Source organism: Euprymna scolopes, chromosome 10 (assembly GCF_053919585.1).
Source record: "Euprymna scolopes isolate OS-2025 chromosome 10, ASM5391958v1, whole genome shotgun sequence".
Lineage (NCBI taxonomy): Eukaryota > Metazoa > Mollusca > Cephalopoda > Sepiida > Sepiolidae > Euprymna > Euprymna scolopes.
In genome coordinates this window covers 136484301-136505711 of record NC_136491.1, presented here as the reverse complement: position 1 = coordinate 136505711, position 21411 = coordinate 136484301, and positions in this window count along the sequence as shown.

The window sequence follows — 21411 nt, the reverse complement described above, 5'->3', positions numbered from 1 at the left end:
TAAACCAACACCCTTACACACACCTTCACGTGCTGGAAGAAAGGTCCATTTTTCAGTAAGAAAATTAATTTGTGAAACATGTACCTTTTTACATTTTGTACATATTAAATTGTGAACAGACGGGAATACTACTTTATTATAATAGATGCCTACAAATTCCCATTAATCACTTAAAAATTATTTTCTCCATAAAAATAAAACTACTTGATTGATTTACATGGATTTTTAAATGTGATGTTTTTGTTTCATTACGGGTAATGTACATCATACAGAATATTTTTATTTTTTTTTTCTAGTATAGGGAGTATTCTGGACAAGGACCTAATAAATTCCCAACAAATAAAGCTGACGCCATGACTGAAAACCAAAACCTTGGGATCTTCGGTCCGAGGTTCTATCAACTAACCTGTTTAAACTTTTTTTACATAGGCATCACCACTTATCAAGGCCGATAGGCCACTCAAGGATAAGGGTTAAAGAGTGTAGTCAAAAGGACAATATAGTAATTGATAGTAATGGAAGTTCAGTAAATTTGTTAACTTAAGTGGAACGGCTCATCAGAAACTTGTTCACGTTGGACTTGAAGACAACCATATTATAGACAGCTGTATCTTAAAAATTTAAAATATTACCATAACAAAATAATTATCGCTTTGGCATGATGTCATAGATTTATAAATTGTAACATTTCAAAACATTAATTGAAATACAAGCAATAACAAACAAATGAATGAATGGCATTGGAAATTATTTTAATTGATTAAAACAATTTTCCTTTAACTACGTAATATATGTATTTTTTTTTTTTTTTTTCACATTTATGTAATCCTCCCAGATTTGCACAAGTATGCAACCAGAGGGAGCACATATTGTTTGTTGTTCAGAATTCTCCATATATTGAATACAAAAAAATAAAAATCTGTATTATGTTACAATGAAAATAGATTCCAAAAATCACAAATTGATCAAGTAGTTTTATTTTTATAAAGAAAATCATTTTTAAACAATTAATGGGAATTCAGAGGCATAGACATAAATCTAGTTTTGAGTTATCTCCCTTAGTTTAATACTTTTTTTTTTTTTTTTTTTTTTTTTTTTTAAATGGTGGGCGAGACAATCACTTCATCGTAAAATTTGATTTTCTTATTTAAAAATAAAACTGCTTCATATTTTGGAATATGATAGTTTTTTGACAAGAACTGATATATTTGCTTTTTTTAGCTTTTAAAACTGGGACCAGTTCAAATCGTAAAAACAAAAGATAAACAGCTATAGAATTAGTTATCTTCAGTGCAGATTATTTCCCATGTTTGACAATTTTCTTGATTACGTTTTGCAGCAAAATCACCTCTTAGTGTTTGCAACAATATGAAAAAATATCAAAGTTTATCCTGCAGGCAATTGGTGGTTCAAAATATTTTCTTGGCGATTATTTTGGAAATTTCTTTTAAGTTATGTTAACTATTTTTATGGAAATAACTAAATTGGATTGCATTGAAGGGATGAGATTTTGTTGCTTCTCAGGTTAATTAGGACTGTACCTCGAGGGAGCACAAGTTTATTAGAGCATATTTCATTAAGTACTTGCAGCATTACTCTGATGGAACAGAGGTTGGAGCTTGGCCGATACTGGAGGACCTATTAGATTTGAGACTCTTTTTGAACCCTGACTTAGAGGGAGAGACTAGTGGTAGATGTACCAGCCCGGATGTGGCAACAATATATCCCCAACAAGCTCCAACAAGCGGCTAAATCCCACCTCTACACAGATTAAATAGTTTCTTCCCCAGAACTGCTAGACTTAGGAACTCCATCCCGAGATTGTTTTCCCAACTGTACTGCTATGCAGAAGTTCAAGTGTAATGTGAACAGACATCTTGCTACTCATCTCTCTTCATAATGCCCCTGCAACTTATGTCCCCGATGGTGGCCCCCTACTTCAAAGTGGCACTGTCTTGTTTCGGATGAAAATGGAATTAAAAAAAAAAAAAAAAAAAAAAAAAAAATACTCTATGCATGGGTGAATTGTGGATTTGTTGAGATACAGGATACTCTTTTGTATGAGTAACTTTCTTGCACTGTAGAAGGAGTGCACCATCATTGTAACAGTCTTTGCAATGACCTCAATGTGTATGTTCCAATTTATGTTGCCTGTGAAAGTTAAACGGAGGAGTTTGAAGGATGAGCTCTCAGCTTATGGCTTGTTAAAGGAAAGAAGCTTAATTCTAGTAGCATGTTACTTTCCATTTTACAGCCCCATTCCATTAGTCCGAAGGTTGTTTTCTAGGATTTCTGCCATTGCCTTGGATATGTGTACATTCGTTTTTCCTTCATCTTTATTATATAAGCATATTTTAAAATGATTGACAATTATGGTATTAAGCTATGATAAGCGGTTTGATTTAATTACTCCTGGTCTAAAATTTTAGCTTGAAAAGACAACCATTTAAACATTAAAAACAGAATCAGCAACTATGTCCTAGAGCCTAGCTGGAGTCCGAACATGGTACCCCCGTAATAATAATAAAGGGTTGGGTTCGAGACTCCTAACAAACGGTTCCCCAGTTCGATACAAAACACCTGATGAAGGCCGGAGGGCAAAACGGCCGAAACGTTGTGACTATAACAACCAAGATGAGGAAGTCAGTCCGGCAATCTCAATAAATGAAAACATTTCATCTCAAAAATACAGACAATTACCAAGACAACCATTTAATCAAACTCTGTATATTTGTACTTTTGGAGTAAAACAAGATGTTGCTGTTTTTAATACAGATTTTACCTGCCCTTTGGTTTACCAAAATATGACCACTATTTCACAATATAATTTAATTTCTTTGTTTAATGATACCTTCATGGGCTATTTAATTTTGAAACCATAAGGAATGTGTCAGTCGTAAAAATCTGATGTGTGTGTTGTCATTCACATCTGTCGCCACTTTGATCTCCGAACTGTACTCTGATCAGCTGCGCTGGCTTCTTAAACATTCAACAGGTGCTGATGAATGTTTATCAGTTCAATTTTTTTTTTTCTTCATAGAGGAATTCAATGACGCAACTCTGCTTCTAACACATGTCCATGATGGGTTGCTTTCTTAAACCTCACACTGTCAATATCTGCAATAGAGATGAAACTTTCAAGTCATTAATGCAAAAGTCCAGTCATCATAAAAATGCAATTTCCAATCTCTTCTGATCCAACCGCTGATATCATAGCAAATAACTCCATACCTGAGAATTTTTCCTTCAAACTCCTCAGCCTAACATTCACAGGCAATATAAACTGGAACAAATACATAGAGGACATTGCGAAGGCTGCTGCAAGGAAGGTGGGCTCTCTCTATCGTGCTAGAAGACTACTCACACCTAAGAGTATTCTGCACCTCTATAAGGTCACCGTTTGCCAATGCATGGAGTATTGTTGCCACATCTGGGCTGGTGCATCTACCACTAGTGTCTCTCTTAAAATTGTTGATATGAATATATTTTGTTCGTTGATTTATATTTTCTCTCTTTAATTACAAAATTCCGATTGTCGTGTTAGCTCTTGCTAACTGGTGACCCATTCATAACAATCATGTTTTTATTGATATTTTACATTTGCCAATTTAATACGTACATTAATTGTTCGCACAGTTCTTGGCACTTTTCAAAGACATTACTGCCATCAAATTATACTATCCTAAACCAGCAGTGGTACAACAGTATCAGAACAGATACTACACTTTGCTCCAAGCCAAAAGGCAATTGTAGTCCCTATTTACTTGCTTCACTACAAAAGCAGAATTAGACACACTTTGTTGTTACTATTTATTTAAAATATATTTAGCACATCCTTCTAGTAAAGTGTGTGTGTGTGTGTGCTTTTGGAATATCTCACAATAAGGAAAAGGAGCAATATAAATAGGTAAATGTTCCATTCATTAAGCTGAATAAAAGGGAAATAACTCATTCATCAACTATCATTAGCATTCACTCTCTCTTGACATGCATCACCAAATTTAAATGTCTTTTCATGATATACAAGAGTAGAATATATGCGGTAATGATTCAAAGAATGTAAATCTACCTTTTTTTTTTTTTTTTTTTAGTTTTTCACTCCAATATCTAATCACGGTTCTCACAGAAGAAAGTCAGTAATCTGTGTTTATTAGCCCCCCCCCCCCCACACACAAAGGAGGGATTGGATCTAGGAATTCACTTCTGTTCATTTGTTTGCACTTTTCTCAATAACCACACCTTGGATTTTTTTGAAATCTTGCACAAACATTAGTCATGGTGAAAAGTAAATTTTTTACTCCTGTTCTCTCTGGAACAACCTGCCAGAGAATGTCTTGATGATGTCTCCTATTCAGGTTTAAAATCACCTTTGGCAAACAATATCTGTCTTTTAACATGGCTTGTTGCACTTGTCTATTTTCAAAAATAAAGAATCTATGTTCAAAACTTTTCAGTGACTTTTTGGACACCCTGTAGAATAAACAAATTACCAAAGAGAACACATTTAAGTTGACACTGGCTAGTTTCACTTTTTTTTTTTTTTTTTTACATAGGCGTCACCACTTATCCTTGAGTGGCCTCTCGGCCTTGATAAGTGTTTATGAGTGTACAGTAGTCAGAAGGACAATATAGTAATGGAAGTTCGGTAAATTTGTTAACTTAAGTGGAACGGCTCATCAGAAACTTGTTCACGTTGGACTTGAAGACAACCATATTATAGACAGCAGGAAAACGGAAGACAATTCCACAGGCGTGCAGTTCTAAGAAAGAAGCTTTGTTCATGGAATTTAGGTTTAGGCACAGATAAAGAGTGGGGAAAATTATTGCTAGTGTTTTCAGCTAGACGAGTGTTTCTTGTGAAAGTTTGACGAGGAGGGGGGGACCATAGATTGAAGCTCAGTCAAACACTTTCCATGAACATCTCTTCTGTAAGATAATTGCAGCGAAGAGAAAAGGACATCTCCCACGAGGCCACAAAGTCTATTTTGAACCTTATCAAGGCAGAAAGGACTTGTTCTTTCTAGCAGCTCCTGCCCAGATGTGTCAACAGTACTCCATCCCTGGATGTACCTGGCTCTTATGTAGATAGAGAATTGCATCAGCAGTGAGATATCTACTGGATCAGTAGAAGGACCTCACCATTTTTCCAGCGGCCTTGGCAACAGATTTGATGTATGTATTCCATTTAAGATCAGGAGTAAAGGTCAAGCCCAGAAGCTTGTCAAAACTTGAGGCCTCCCCAAGACAAGCCATACATTTTAATTGATGCCAGATGGGCATCAGAACGTTGATGATGTAAAGATAGAAGCTTGGTTTTAGATGCATTAAAAGTAACCAGCCACTCCTTTCCCCATTGTACCACATGCTCAAGATCAGAGGAGAGAGAATCAGAGAGAACTTGGTCATTTACTGTCTTAGATGTGCTACCATAGATGGTAGTGTCATCAGCAAAAATGTCTCCAAATGATGTAAGGATGTGATTTGGAAGATCATTAATATAGATCAGGAAAAGAGTTGGGCCCAGGATGGACCCCTGAAGGACTCTAGCATTAATACTGTGAGCTTCTGATTTTTGCCCATCAACTACTACTCTTATGAACCTACCAAAGAGAAATGATTTAATAATTGAGAAGACATTTCCAGCTATACCATAGCTGGAGATCTTGTGAAGTAAACCTTTATGCCATACCCTATCAAAGGCCTTTGATATGTCAAGAACAATTGCCCTAGAAAGGTTGCCTCTGCCGAGAGATTCGCTAATCCTATGAGATATAACTGTAAGCACATCTACTGTAGCTCTAGCAGAACGGAAACCATATTGTGTGTCACTAAGAAGGTTATTTTTGCTGAGATGGTTGATTAATTCTCTATTTAACACAGATTCCAGCAACGTACTCATGATGCACAGGAGACTTATTGACTTGTACTGAGAGGGGGATGAGTGATCACCTGAATTCTTAAATACGGGACATACTGATGAGATTTTCCAGGGTGATGGTAAGCAATTCTCTTTAAGACAATGTTTAAACAGTTTTGTAAGTATGGGTGCTAGTTCAGGTCGAAGTTTTTTGAGTACTATAATTGGAATACTGTCAAGGCCAGTTGCTTTCCTGGAGTCAATGTTTTTGATTAGCTTGGCAACATCACGTACAGATATTTGTATATCACATAGCGTGTTTTCTGATACAGGAGGAAATATTGGGGGTTGGCGGCCTTGATCGCAAAGGGTAGAATTAGCTGCAAAGTTCTTGCCAAAGAGTTTGGCTTTATCTGATGCTGGAGAGATTAACTCAGGTCCATTGATGATAGTTGGAATAGAGCACACGCTTCTGTTCAGGATTCTGTTTGCTATTTGCCAAAACTGGTGGGAACCAAGCTGCTGCTCAGTTACTTTGGACTTCCGGTTGAACTATTAAAAATAATCCCATATGCACATTTCACAAATTTTTTAGAAATATAGAAAAATAAATTCTGGAGCACAAAAGGTTGCTTGTTTTAATGGTATAATCTCCGTCTCTGTAGCTCTTCAACTTTTGAGTTAAAAAAAAATAGGAAGCTTTACTTTTGGAGTGACCCTCATACAAAATAAAATTCAATTCTACAAGGGGCGTGCAATAAGTAATGCCCCTGACCCACTTCCAGTTGTCTGATCTAGCTGAAATTTTGCATGTGCAATGATTTATATCTCTATGGTATATGTGGCAAATTACAGCTCTGAATTAATTGTGGTTTCTGTTTTACAGGTGTTTGAACTGAGTCAGGTGTGAAATGGAGCCTGTTGAATATCGAGTAGTGATCTGGTTTTTGTATTTGAAAGGACGCACACCACAGGAGACTTTTGATGAAATGAAAGAAACTTATGGTGATAATGCCCCATCATATGACCTTGTAAAACGCTGGCATCGTGAATACAAACATGGCCGGAAGTCTGTGGAAACAGCTCCCAGACTTGGTCCCCCCCCCCCTTCTGCCATTGATAAGACATCTGTTCGTCAAGTTGAGGCTGCCATTTTGGAAGATCAGTGCATTACTATTCGCCAAATAGCCCAAGATGTCAAGATTAGTACAGGGTCTGTGGAAACTATCATTCATGACCATTTGCATATGCATAAGGTGCCTACCAGATGGATTCCCAGGTTGCTCACACCATTCCAGAAGCGAGAACGCGTCGAGTGCTCGAGGATGAATTTGAAGATGTGCCAAGAAGATGAGTCAAAGTTTTTCAAAAGACTGATTACACAGGATGAAAGCTGGGCCCATCACTATGATCCAAAGACCAAAGCCCAGTCAATGCAGTGGAAGCACTTGGACTCATCACCTCCAAAGAAGGCAAAGGTGCAGCCCTCCACTGGCAAGGTCATGCTCACAGTCTTCTGGGACCAGGACGGAGTAGTGATGACAGATTTTCTGGCAAAGGATACCACAATTACAGGAGCCTATTATGCTTCACTTTTGAGGAAATTAAGGGAAGCTATCAAAATCAAGAGGCGGGGCAAGATCAGCAAAGTTACCCTCCTCCTGCAGGACAACGATCCGGTCCATAACTTGCATGTCGCCCGATCAGAAGCACGGGCGTGTGGTTATGAAATCCTACTCCATCCTCCCTACTCTCCTGACCTTGCACCCTCTGACTTTCACCTCTTCCCAGCCATGAAGTTGTTTTTGAAAGGAAAGCGTTTCTCAGATGATACAGCCTTGATTTCTGAAATCATGTCGTGGTTGGAGGACCAACCTGGTGTGTTCTACAAAAACGGTCTCCAGAGCTGCATCAAACGATGGGAGAAATGCATAACTCTGGGTGATTCCTATGTAGAGAAAGACTAATAACTGTGCCAAGTTTCATTGCTCTACTGCTATGGGAAGTGGGTCAGGGGCATTACTTATTACACACCCCTCGTAAATGGCACTCTTGCAAATTGTAGGTTCAATCCTCAGTGCAGGCAAACTAAAAATACAATTGCAAATTACTTAAAACTTGCATGGTCATAGCCAACAAACGAGCTCATATTAACCCTGCGGACTAAAAAGGTTCCATTCTAAATTTTTTACAGACTCCAGAGTTCAATAGAAAGATTCATGACTTTGATGAGATATACATGGAGAAGGTCGGAGGTTACATCGGCTAAAACGTTGAGAATGACTTCAAAGATGAGAATAGAAATTCAAATACAGATATTTTTTTTTAAATAGAAAAATGAGAAAAGTATACATGACTTTTTATATTACATTTCATGTTTTTGGTTTTTGGGAACGAGAAATCCTTCTAAACTGAGGCTATCATAACATTTTGTCCCAATCCAAAGTTATAACGAAAAATACGTGAAGACTTGCCTTCACAGAAAATAAAAGAAAAAACCCAATCAAGCATTATTAAGAGATTTCAATCAAAATAAAAATATTTTTTCTTTGAAAATCACTGAAAAAGTCCTCTTGCTTTCAGTCCAGACAGAGTACTGTCCCTTTGAATTGAAAAATGATCACTTTTCGGGCTTAGTAAAAACATCTTGGAAGGTTAAATTTACAAATTTAGAAAGAGTAATACTGTATAATTTTTTTTCTATTAAATGAAAAATCATTTCTCTTTTTCTGAGTTTCGGTGATATCCATCCTGATCATGGAAGACTTTGTAAGTTGTATGTTTTTATTTTTATTTTTTATTTTTTTTTAAAGAGAAAAGTTGTATGTTCGATCTCATCGACAATTAAACTCTGATCTGATGCACGCCACCTGATTAGTGTGAAAATTGAACAGAAAATAATGCTTTCAATGTTTGGTCACATCAAATTATACTTTAAGGCAATTGTCAACAAAATTGGACATAAAACTTTTCTTTTCTTGGGGATAATGACTCCTAACTTAAGAATACACACACACACAAAAAAAAAATAAAATTAAAATTAATTTTCATTAAACAAACAAAAAAAAAGAATTAAAAATTATACATCATTACTGTTTTTGAAATTTTACCTTAGGAAATGATAATGCTTTCAAAAAACGTGTCCAACTCCTTCTATCCATTTGGAAGATTTCCTTTTTCCAGACGGTTAGCCCTTTGAGACACTTGGCTAGCATTGGAACCAAAATCTTAGTAGAGATGAAGTGAGATGGCCAACGTGAAAAGCTAAGCTCAGGCAGTTAGGATGGATCAGGCAGAAGGCCTTTGATAGAGTATGGCATAAAGGTTTACTTTACAAGATCTCCAGCTATGGTATAGCTGGAAATGTTTTCTCAATTATTAAATCATTTCTCTCTGATAGGTTCATAAGAGTAGTAGTTGATGGGCAGAAATCAGAAGCTCTTAGTATTAATGCTGGAGTCCCTCAGGGGTCCATCCTGGGCCCAACTCTCTTCCTGATTTATATTAATGATTTTCCAAATCACATCCTTACATCATTCGTAGGCATCTATGCTGATGACACTACCATCTATGGTAGCACATCTAAGACCATAAACGACCAAGTTCTCTCTGATTCGCTCTCCTCTGATCTTGATCACGTTGTACAATGGGGAAAGGAGTGGCTAGTTACTTTTAATGCATCTAAAACCAAGCTTTTATCTTTACATCATCAACGCTCTGGTCCCCATCTGGCATCAATTGAAATGAATGGCTCTCGTCTTGGGGAGGCCTCATGTTTTGACAAGCTTCTGGGCTTGACCTTTACTCCTGATCTTAAATGGAACACATACATTAAATCCGTTGCGAAGGCCGCTGGAAAAATGGTGGGATCCTTGTATCGATCCAGTAAATATCTCACTGCTGATGCAATTCTCTATCTATATAAGAGCCAGGTACGTCCAAGGATGGAGTACTGTTGCCACATCTGGGCAGGAGCTGCTAGAAAGAACTTATTCTGCCTTGATAGGGTTCAAAATAGACTTCGTAGCCTTGTGGGGGATGTCCTTTTCTCTTCCCTGCAACCTCTTTCTCACAGAAGAGATGTTGCGAGTTTGTCTCTGCTTTATCGTTATTTTCATGGCAGGTGCTCGGCTGAGCTCCATTCTATGGTCCCCCCTCGCCAAACTTTCACAAGAAACACCTGTCTAGCAGAAAACACTATCACTAGTTTCCCCCACTCTTTATCTTTGCCTAAACCTAAGCATAGATTCCATGAGCAAAGCTTCTTTCTTAGAACTGCACGCCTATGGAATTATCTTCCGTTTTTCTGCTTTCCAGGTGACTACAATATGGTTGTCTTCAAGTCTAACGTAAACAAGTTTTTGATGAGCCGTTCCATATAAGTTAACAAATTTACCGAATCTCCATTACTAACGGTTACTATATTGTCCAATTTCGACTGTACACTCTTTAACCCTTATCCTCGAGTGGTCTCTTGGCCTTGATAAGTGGTGATGCCTATGTAAAAAAAAAAAAAGACCTGAGATGTCCTGAAATTGCAATGTGTTTCTTTTTACTCTTGTCCACACAAAACAAGGTTGTTTTTTATTTTATTTTTTTTTTTTTGACTCCCGTTCACCCCTAACAAGGCATATCGCCACTTTGATGTTAGGGGTTACTTTTGAGACCATGTCTACGAGGACACTATATATGGACTTGAGCACTGAGATATCTGTTTGCATTACATTTAAATTTCTGCATGTTAATACAGTCATGGAAGCAGGAGACTGGGAGAGAATTCCAAACTCCAAGCAATTAGAAGAAACTATTAGAGTAAAAGGTCTTCTAGCATCTGGAGATCCTAATGGTGAAAGGGATGGATTTTTTGTTTTGCTTTTATGTTGAAGGGGTACAAGTGCTACAAGTTCATCAGAGCACATTCCATTAAAGTACTTGTAAAACAAACACAGTGATGCAATAATTGCAGTGATGGGACAGAAGTTGAAGCTTGGCCGATAGTGCGGAACATATTAGATTTGAGATTTTTTTTTTTTTTTTTTTTGATTACTTAAGAGGGAGAGAATCATGGGAGCTGCATCAGCTAAGATACAGCAAGAATACTCCATACAGAGGCAAATGGTGGTTTTGTAAAGATATAGGATACTCTCAGGTGTGAGCAGTTTTCTAGCATAGTAGAAAGAGCCTACCTACCTTCTCTGCAGCAGCCTTAGCAATGTCTTCAGTATATTTGTTCCAATTCATATTGCCTGTGAATGTTAAGCCAAAGAGTTTGAATGGAGAGCTCTCAGATATTATTAGTCATGGCAATCGGTGGTTGAGAAAAGTTTCTAATAACGATTTCCATTTGCCCCTTCCCCCACTTTTTTTGCCTCCTATCACTTAACAGCAAATAAGAACTTTAATGAATGAACCTTTTTCCATCAAGAGTGTGTTCATTGATTAATGGACCTATCATCTTTCATGGTTGCCGTGCAGACTTAATTGCTGATTGAGATTGTCCACACCTATGCGATGCTTGAATATTGAAACATCAATTGAGAGAACTAAGTACGATTTTGAATTATAATGGTTGTACTTGGAAGGCCGGCAACATAAGTATTGGAGCTAGGGGATTTAGCAGAGAATCCAACAAACGGCTATGCGAAATAATTAAATATACATTTTTCTTGGGGTGTATGTGTGAAATTTGGTGCTTGTGCAGTTTAACATCCCAAACAAAGACATATATTTTAATGTTTTTTGGTTTTTTTCTTTTGGGGGTTTTCCATTCTAGCACTTGTATAGTTTAGCCTCCCCCCCCCCAAAAAAAAAAATTTTGGGGTGAGGGGGAGGGTATTCCATTTTAGCGCTTGCGCATTTTAACCTTCCAAACAAATTCTAGCCTGCCCCCCCCACCTCTCACAAGAAAAACACAATTTTCTAGGATATGCAAAAATCAAAAAAAAAAAAAAAAAAAAAAAAACTTCAAGGAATATAGAAACTGCAAATTTCAAAATGAAGCATCTTTCCCAACAAGAATATGTCACCATAGTATTTCAAATTTGTTCATAAAAACTGAATAACATTACATTTATGACATTAAAAACTGAAATAAACAAAAAATGAACCAGATAGGTATAAAAGTAACTTTTATTGCCTATGCTAACCTTTATTTATTGTATATTGGACTTCTTTACCCCTGTTTTTTCGTTTGTTGGCTTGTCTGCTAAATCCCTTGGAGCTGCCTGGACTTATTGCTTTTATAACACTGCAAAATATGTGTTTTATGTTATTGTGTATACCATTCACATACAAGGCATTGTCAACAAGGTCAAAGCTGAAGCAAGGAAGCATCCATCTCTATATTAGCGCTAATAAAACTCCAAACATGCTTCCTGAGACGCCTATAAGCATTTTTATTGACCAAAAAGAAATGGTTGTAGTTGACAACTTCACTTACTCTGTAAACAAGGAAAGCAGTATAGACTACAGGTTACAGTGCAGGATAGGAAAATCCTCAGTAACATTTAATCAACTTTGCAATGACTGGAAAAACAAAAAAATTCATTCTTAGATGTAAATTTATAACAGCAACGTTTGGTCCAGTGTCATATAGAAGTAAAACTTGGCATCTCAAAATCAACCAAGAGAGAAACAAGAGAGAAAATTTGACATGTTTGATTCCAAGTGCCTTAGAAAGATTCTGGGGATAAAATCGAGGAATTGTGCTGGCATCAATTGTATTGGTTTTTTAAACGTTAATCAGGCGCCAATGAATGTTGGTCGGTTCAATTTTTCTGCATGAAGGAATTCAATGACACATCTCTGCTTCTGACGTACGTTTTAGAGTTCCACACCATTTATGTTTGCAACAGGGAGACAAAACTTTCTGATTATGAATGCATAAGTTCAGTCATCATACAATGAAATTTGCAATCCTCTCTAATCCATTTAGGCAGAATAAAAAATAGGAGGCATTACTTATGGAATGTCCCTCATACATTTAAAAAAATGAATAAATGTGTATCAAAATTACCAAACTGTTAATGTTTATCTTTTGATATAAATAAATGAGATGGATAAAAGATGACATGATAAAATTGTTGCCCTCGAAAAGACAACATGATTCCATTTCCGTTTGATGAAAACCAGTTTTCTTTTTTTATTGCATCTACTCATTGGCTAGTTGTGTACAAATCCCAAGAGCGATAGGAGCCTTCTATCATGTCTAAAAATGACATGATGTTCAATAAGTGAGATTGGAAATATGTGCCGCTGTACAAATCATGCTCGCTACCGATCCAAGTTATAACAGCAGGACCATTGCCAGCACCCTCAAGTCGGCTTGAAAATCAATACCAGAGTCTATTGAAAAGTGTGGTGATCCCTTGGTGCAATCAGGTGGCTGCTGGCAGATCTTGGGTATGGCAGCAAGACTCGGCACCTGCTCACAAATCCAGTGAGACCAAGGCTTCGCTTTAGAAGAAGTGCTATAACTTTGTACCCTTCTCTCACTGGCTCCCCTCCTCCCTCGATCTGAACCCACTAGACTACTTTGTTTGGTCATACGTCGAGAACATCACCAACATGACCTCCCATAACACCAAAGCCGGTCTGATTGCTGCTATCCACGAAGTACTCAATGAGCTTCCGCCGGCACGTGAAAAAAAGCATGCTCCAAGTTCTAATTACGTCCTGATTGTATATTTGAAATTCACCACCTGTGACAGTCAGGCTTTAGTAGGGTGTATTCCAATTCCTGCTGTAGCTGTTCATTTGAACCTGAAATCATAAAAATTGATCAGTCATCTCATAAGATATATAGCAATAACATACTGACTTTTCAAGAGTTTACGACAATTTTAAATGCATATACAAAAAGTCTAGAAACTTATTGAAGGCACCTCGTAGTTTAGTTTAAGAGTCGGCTGGATTTGTGGCTCTTGTTCAGAACTTAATTAAAAAACAAAAATATAAAAAATCTTTATGATTTACATATATGTCATGGAATGAAATGTCATTTTTAAAACTGACATAAATTGATAAAGTAGTGTTGTTTTGTTTTTTTTTTTGCTAAGAAAATCTAATTTTATTATGTTATCTTCTCAGCCAAGCTAAAAAAACGAGACTAACTTATTTTTTTTAATTATATAATTTTGATCTGAATTTACTACATAACCGTGGCTGGAAACTTTGTTTACATCACCCTGGGTACCTCTCTGTTATTCATGGCAATCCAGCGATGCATTTTGAGGGCGCTGGGAATGGTCCTGTTGTCATAACTTGGATCGGTAGTGGGGCATGAGTTGTACAGCAGTGCATCTCTGATCTCGCTCGTAAAACATTGTTTCACTTTCAGATACGATAGAAGGCTCCTATCGCTTTTGGGATTTGTACACAACTGGCCAACTAGTAGATGATCTGCAACCGGTTTTCATCAAATGGAAATGGAATCATGCCGTCTTTTCTGTAGCGACAATTATATCGTTCCACCTGGTAAAATGTTAGCAGCTAAAAAAGATATCTGATTAGAAATTTTGCTTCTGCAAAAAACCTCTATCGGTCTGGTCTTTTTTTTTTTTAAATTCTTCTTTTTTCCACACCAAACAAGGCATATTACCATGTGTAATGTAAGAAATAACTATTTGAAGTCGTGTCTTACTGGGGGACTGTGGGGAGTTGAGCAGCAAAATGTCTGTTCACATTACATTTAAATTTCTGCAGATTAGTACAGTCAAGGAAGCAGGAAACAGCAAGGGAATTTCAAAGTCTAAATGTCCGAAGGAACAAAAATTTAGAGTAGAAGGCTTTTTGGCATCAAAGACCTCAACAGTGAAGAGGTGGGATTTTGCTGCCTGTCGGGTTAACGTATGTATGTTGAGGAGGCACATGTCGATTGACTAGTTCATCAAGGCACATTGCATTAAAGTACTTGTAAAACAGGCACAAGGATGCAACATTGTGGTGATGGGGTTGGAGCTTAGTCGATAGTGTAAGACCTATTAGATTTGAAACTCTATTTCTATCTGTCCAAGAGTAAGAAACTAGTAGGAGACACACCAGCCCTGATGTGGCAACAGTACTAGATTCATAGTCATACGAATGGCCGTGGTTGGAACACTTAATGTGTTCATGTGTTAAGTAAAATCACAATAAAATATAAACTGTTAGTTACAAAAATGTACCTTGTTGAGTTATTTATTAGCATTAGAGTAACCCCCCCCCCCGAGCTTAAATAAAACTATGAAACTGCTTTTATTCATGGCAGGGTAATCTAAAATATAAATTTCACCTGTCTGTTTAAATGTATGTATGTTTGTATATCTCGCAAAAACTTTTGACAGAGGCGGCGGATTTTCACGATATCGGTATCATTTTGAAGCTCGACTCTTCGGGCAACGAATCTCGAAAAATTGACTAAAAACATTAATTTTTTTACCCTCAACTGACCACTTTTCTACAGGGAGGGGTTGCTTTTTTCACCAATATTTTCGAAAGTCATCCTCTCTTTTCGATTGACTAGTCTTAATTTAAACCTGACTACAACTTGGATGTCTTCAAGTCCAACATAAACAAACTCCTGACAAACCGCCCCCTTAAGTAAGACACTCTATCAAAACCCCCAATACTAATGATTACTACAATACTATCTCATTAATTACTGTACATGCAATAACCCTTATCCTTGACTGGCCTTCGGGCCTTGAAAAGTGGTGACCCCATGTAAACCCCCCCCCCCCAAAAAAAAAAACCTATGTCACTTCCGGTTTGGCGATGGGCGCAACAGCAAAGATGTCACGTTTTTTTTCACATTCTTTTTCTATTTCACGGTACGGGTTCGAGCCTGCCTACCTACTATCACTTTTATTTTTTTTTTGCTCAACACCCACCTCCAAACACCTGGGCAACGCCGGGCACCCAGGCTAGTTTTAAATAAATACCAATAATGAAGTTGATAAATACCACAACAGTGTGCAAATGCACGCCACTTATCTCCCTTGGATTGTATCGCATTTTTTAAAAACATTTCATTTTCATTTGTTCTCATTTACTTGTCTCTCTGAAGACAGAGTTAAACACAAAGTTGGTTTTTAATGTGTGGAAAATCCATCTCCAAAAACAGATTGAAACAAAAATAATAATAATTGGGTTCTTGTTTAGAATTCCACCTATATTAACAAACAAAAATAAAGAAAAATCTTTATGATGAATATGATATTATAATTTATGCAGATTTCGTATTTATTATTATAGATATAATTATTATTATTGATTATTATATTGTACCCAATATATATAGTAATGATTTCAAAAGCAAAAAATATGATTTGGATGCCATCAGCTAGAATCAAAACCAAAACATTTAGCGCTTCAGTCTTAGTCATCATTACCGTTTGAGCTATAGTTAGATGAATAAGAAAAAAATGAACAGACTTTAACGTATGAATGTATATTTGTGCATGTGTACAAGAGCACTTTAAATCGACTAATGCTAAGTTCCAATTTTTTTTTAAATTTTGACTCCTTAGCAGCTATTTTTACCGGCTTTTATATATGTAGACCAATGGACCACAAAAAATGCAATTATTTGACCTGCCTTGTGCCATTCTGCAACCTTGCGTCTCAGAAAAGTAGATGCACTTTCAAAAAATGGAGACAGATAGGCAGACTCATAGACACATAGAAATAATAAGTTTCATATATATATGTATATATATATATATATATATATATATATATGTATATATATAAGTGAAAATGTGTGCGTGTGTGTGTCTGTGTACATTTCTCTTCCAAATAACTCTGTCAATTTTTGGTCTAGAGACTTGAGATTTGGCATAAGGAGTACTGAGATTTGGGAAAATCTTTTTAATCGGTTTTCGGCCAAAAATTTGGCTGTCAAAGTTCAAAGATTTGACCTTTGAAAACTCTACCAAACTCCTCTGTCAATTTTGGGTCTAAACACTTGAACTTTTAAATGTAGGTTACTTGGACATTGATCAAAGTTTTTAATTTGATTTGAGCCTAAAAGAATAAATGTTAAGGGGTCAAAATTGGGGTCAAAGTTAAAAAAAAATTGACCTCTGCAGTCTCTATCAAATTCCTCAGCTAATTTCTGGTGTAAACATTTGAAATTTTACATAAAGGGTATTCAGAGATAGGGCAAGCTTTTTAATCGGTTTGGATCTAAAATTTGAACTGCCAAAGGGCCAAAGTTCAAAAGATTTTACCTTTGCGGTGTCTAGCAAATTACTCAGCCAATTTTGGGTCTAAACATTTTAATCAGCTTTGGGGCAAAAATTTGACTACCAAAAGATCAAAGTTGAAAAAGTTGACCTTTGAAGATTCTACTAAATTCCTCTGCCAATTTTGGGTCTAAAGACTTGAAATTTTAGATGTAGGTAACTTTGACATGGGTAAAACTTTGTATTCTGATTCGAGACCAAAATAATGTTAAGGGATCACAATTGGGATCAAATTTAAAAAAAAAATTACTCAGGCAAATTTTGGTCTAACTATAACCCTAACACCCTCTCTGTCCGAGGGCCGGGCCACATCCGTTACTATCCTGGTTCACGGGAGCATACTTGTGATGTACTTCTGGCCGTGTTCGGCGCTCCCAGCTCACAGGACCATAGATGCAACCCAGCAGGGCTACATTCTTACTTGTCTAGTGGTGGACCCCTCAAGGGTGATCAGACTTTCACTGGTCACTGGAAAATATCTTTCTGCTGCTCAGGGCACGCGAAATGTGCATGACCCTAAGTCTGTGTGGCAACATTGTCGATTTCGGCCGTCACTCTGGCTTCGTGCTGGATCCAGTCTATCTCTTTCATCATCTGGCGTCAGGGCATACCTGAAATAAACTGCATCTTCATTCAGGCCGGCAATCGAGGAACAAGGAAAAATTTTGGGACATTTTTATATAACGAAACAAAATAATTATTCATAAATCGTTTTACACTTGTTTATAGTCGAGTTCTTTGATCCAAGCTTCATGATGCAGGTTGTATAACCTAAGTTCCTCTAATTAGTTTCCCAGCTAAGAGCAAAAGCTTTCCAACTTAGCTCTTGTGAGGGTCCCCCCCCACCCCAGACGGGGCGAGAGCGATGTGGACGCCTCGATGCCAGCTAGTAAAAAAGGACTCTAACTCTAAAAAGCCAATCGTTTTTATCAAATCAGAAATTCCCCTTCCACCTTTCTGGGGTTATTCTTTCTTTTCTCTTAGAGCTTATCTCTACCAGACCTCAACCCCCCACCTGCACTGAGGTTTTTACTTATTACCAATTAGGCGTGATTAGTCACCCCAGGTCGAACAATGCCTGGTGGTGACCTCTACTCTTGACCCCCATTCTTCATCTCGCTCAACAGAGATTTTAAAAACCTTTCCGTTGTTGATAGATGTATAACACTCGTTTGTCTTTCTCTTAAAAATCCCACCCCGGTGCTGATGTGATAAGCGATAACTATTTATTTCCCATTGAAATATTTTATTTCTTCTGGACATTTCTCATAAAGATCTGTTTTTCCTTAACCAAGTGTCAGCATGACCCCCCTAACCATACCTCATCCTCTCCCATCTTCTCTTCCTCTATTTGAAAAGCAAGATCATCTGGTGTCGCCAGGGATCTCGTCATATAACCATTTGAAATCTTACATAAAGTGTATTCACATGTACAACAAGTTATGAACAGCACATAGGGCCTGAGCAAAGCTGGGCTGAACCGCTAGTATATATATATATATATATATATATATATATATATATATACACTAGCAGGTATATATCAGTATAATTGGGTTATGGATTGCACAAGCCAATTTCACATGCAGGCACCATTAATGTTAGTATTCATTGTCTCTCCATCCTGGATAGTGCTTTTTTCATATATCTATATATATATATATGTAAAACTAATGTCAGTGTGCATGTGTTTGTGTGTAATGTTGGTGTGTTTCCTATAGAATTAAAGGTTAGAGAATCTACATAAAATCTACAAATTCATTTTTCTTCACGCTATCTCAACAAAAACATATTCTATCATTTCTCTGGCATATGAGAATTTTTTGGCCAAGTGTCAACATCCCAACCACCTTAGCCTGTAAGCAAAGTAATTTGGTGCTGCCTGGTGCATGAGAATAGTTATATCAATAATATTTTGCAACCATTTATTTGTAAAATCTAGCTTGTTAAATGAACATCCCTAAATTACCTGGAAGTTCTTATTTTCTGTAAACATGGGAATATGTCTGAAAGTATATGTATGTCTCACAAAAACCTCTTATATAGATTTTTTTTAATGGAAATCGCATGAAATTACTTGATGTAAGGAGCTAATAAAAAGAGAAAAACTACTTCAAGATCAAAAAACAATAATTGTTAAATGAATAGATTCCAATCTAGAAACCAGCAATATCCCTTGGTTTGTAAGAAACCTCGCCCATGGAATGTGATGTGTAAAAGAAAAAAATAAGTGAAGTGCAAGGTATGAGGTTGCTGAAAGTAAACCCAAATTCCACTTTTTACAATTGTCTACCCCGAAAATTCTTTATCTTTAACAGCACAAGCAAACTATAAATGAGGGAATTCCAAAATCTAGCAGTCTGGGAGAGAAACTATTAGAGTAGAAGGTTTTCCAGAATCTACTGATCTCAACAGTGTAGGAGTGGGATTTTGCTATTTGTCGGGTTTGTTGGGGGTATTTACGTCAAGGGGGTAGAAGAGCTTGGAATTCGTTGGAGCACCTTGTATTAAAAAACTTGTAAAACAGACAGAGGAATGCAACGTTTTGTCGATGGCCCAGAGGTTGGAGTCTGGTTAACAGAGTGGGACATATTAGGTTGGCGATTCTTTTTTGAAGCCTGTCTAGGAGTGAAAGATGCACAAGTCCAAATGTGAGACTCTTATATGCATTTACAGATAAACGATTGCACCCCCTTCTGGCTTTAACACTCGTATTTAGTTAGTGTAAACACTGATGAAGCACACCTTTTCAGTCATTTTTGAGAGTAGACAAGACTTAACAAGATATTTTAACATTTAACAATGTTTCAAGAATTTTGAGCAGTAGTGGAAGTGAATGTTTTTATGTACTGACTTTTTATTGGACAAAAGCTTAAATCAGCAGTCTCTTTCCACCAATCACAATGCAATGAAATATTCACTCCCAAAAATTTGCACGGTCTATAAAAACCCTCACCAATATTATATATTTCACTATATCATGTTATTTTTTATTGCAACAAAAAATTATTTAAAATTGACACCCATATTAGAATGAACAAGCATTTCTATAATAAGGAATTTGTTGACGAATCGATTTGTTGATGAGTACCTTTGTTTTAGAGCTGAGCCAACATTTTTGGCATCTTAAACATTGTCAAGAGTTACTGAAAAGATGTTGTCTTTATCAATTCATATGCAAATGCCAAACAGTAAAACATCATGGACGTTTTGTTATATCATTCTAATTCTAGCATGCTGCTGTTTAAATGTATTAACAATATTTAAAATTTATAAGATTTTGTGAGAAAGAATTTAGAGGGTATTTCTTGCTCTCTATCAACCTGACCTTCAAAGCTTCCGCTCTATCTTGATTATATCCTGCTATTTTTTTAATCTCTCCCTGACAATCTAAAACTATTTAATGTAAAGCTCTCCTGTGCTACACATCCCATGCAGTCGCATATAGTGGTCTCGTAAGAACTGAAAAATATGAGATAGGAAGAAAGTTTGAATATGATTGAATGCCCTCCTCATCCGCTTTGCATGCCATGAATCAAACATCGTTTTATTTTTGTGTTATTTGGATTATTCAGACTAATTTATGCTGGATGTTATTTTCACAACATTTCGACCAATGTAACTTTTACCCTTCTTCAAGAGCATATTATTAAACGCGGCCATTGTTATGTCATTGTCATCTGCATGCATTCATGTCTGAATATCATAGTTCCCAAGTCCAATACAGAAAAGAAGCAGAAGAGAAAGCTTTATGAGTTTCGTAAGAATTTTAGTCATTATCAGGATGGTGGTCCTTTTGTAGATGGAAAAACCAATTTGGGCTCTGAATAATCCGGGGCATTGGTCACATTGTATTGTAGGGGATGGTTGCAGTTCATTGGCTGTAAAGGCCCTTTGTTGCTGTTTGGTTATTATATTCTATTTTCTTTGATTTGGCTTGTACCCATTTTGACTCTGAATTCATGTCTGTTGTTCGATGATACTTCAGCTGGTCTTTGAATAAGTAGTGGGTGGCCTCTGGGTCGATTTCCTGCATTTAGTTGACTGGAGAGCACTTATTTCAGCAGTCTAGTGTCCTCCATGCGAGCCACATGACCAGACAATCTCAGTCGGTGTTTCATGATCAATGCCTAGATGCTGGTGAAGTTGGTTCTCTCGACGACAGTTATGTTGGACACATAATCGTCCCACTTTATCCGCATGATGGTCTGCATTTTTTCTAGTGGAAATGTCTAAATGTTTAAGGCCTTTACTGTAGATGGTCTAGGTCTTGCACATATATAATAGGGTGCAAACAACTATTGCATTGTATACCATCACCTTGGTCTG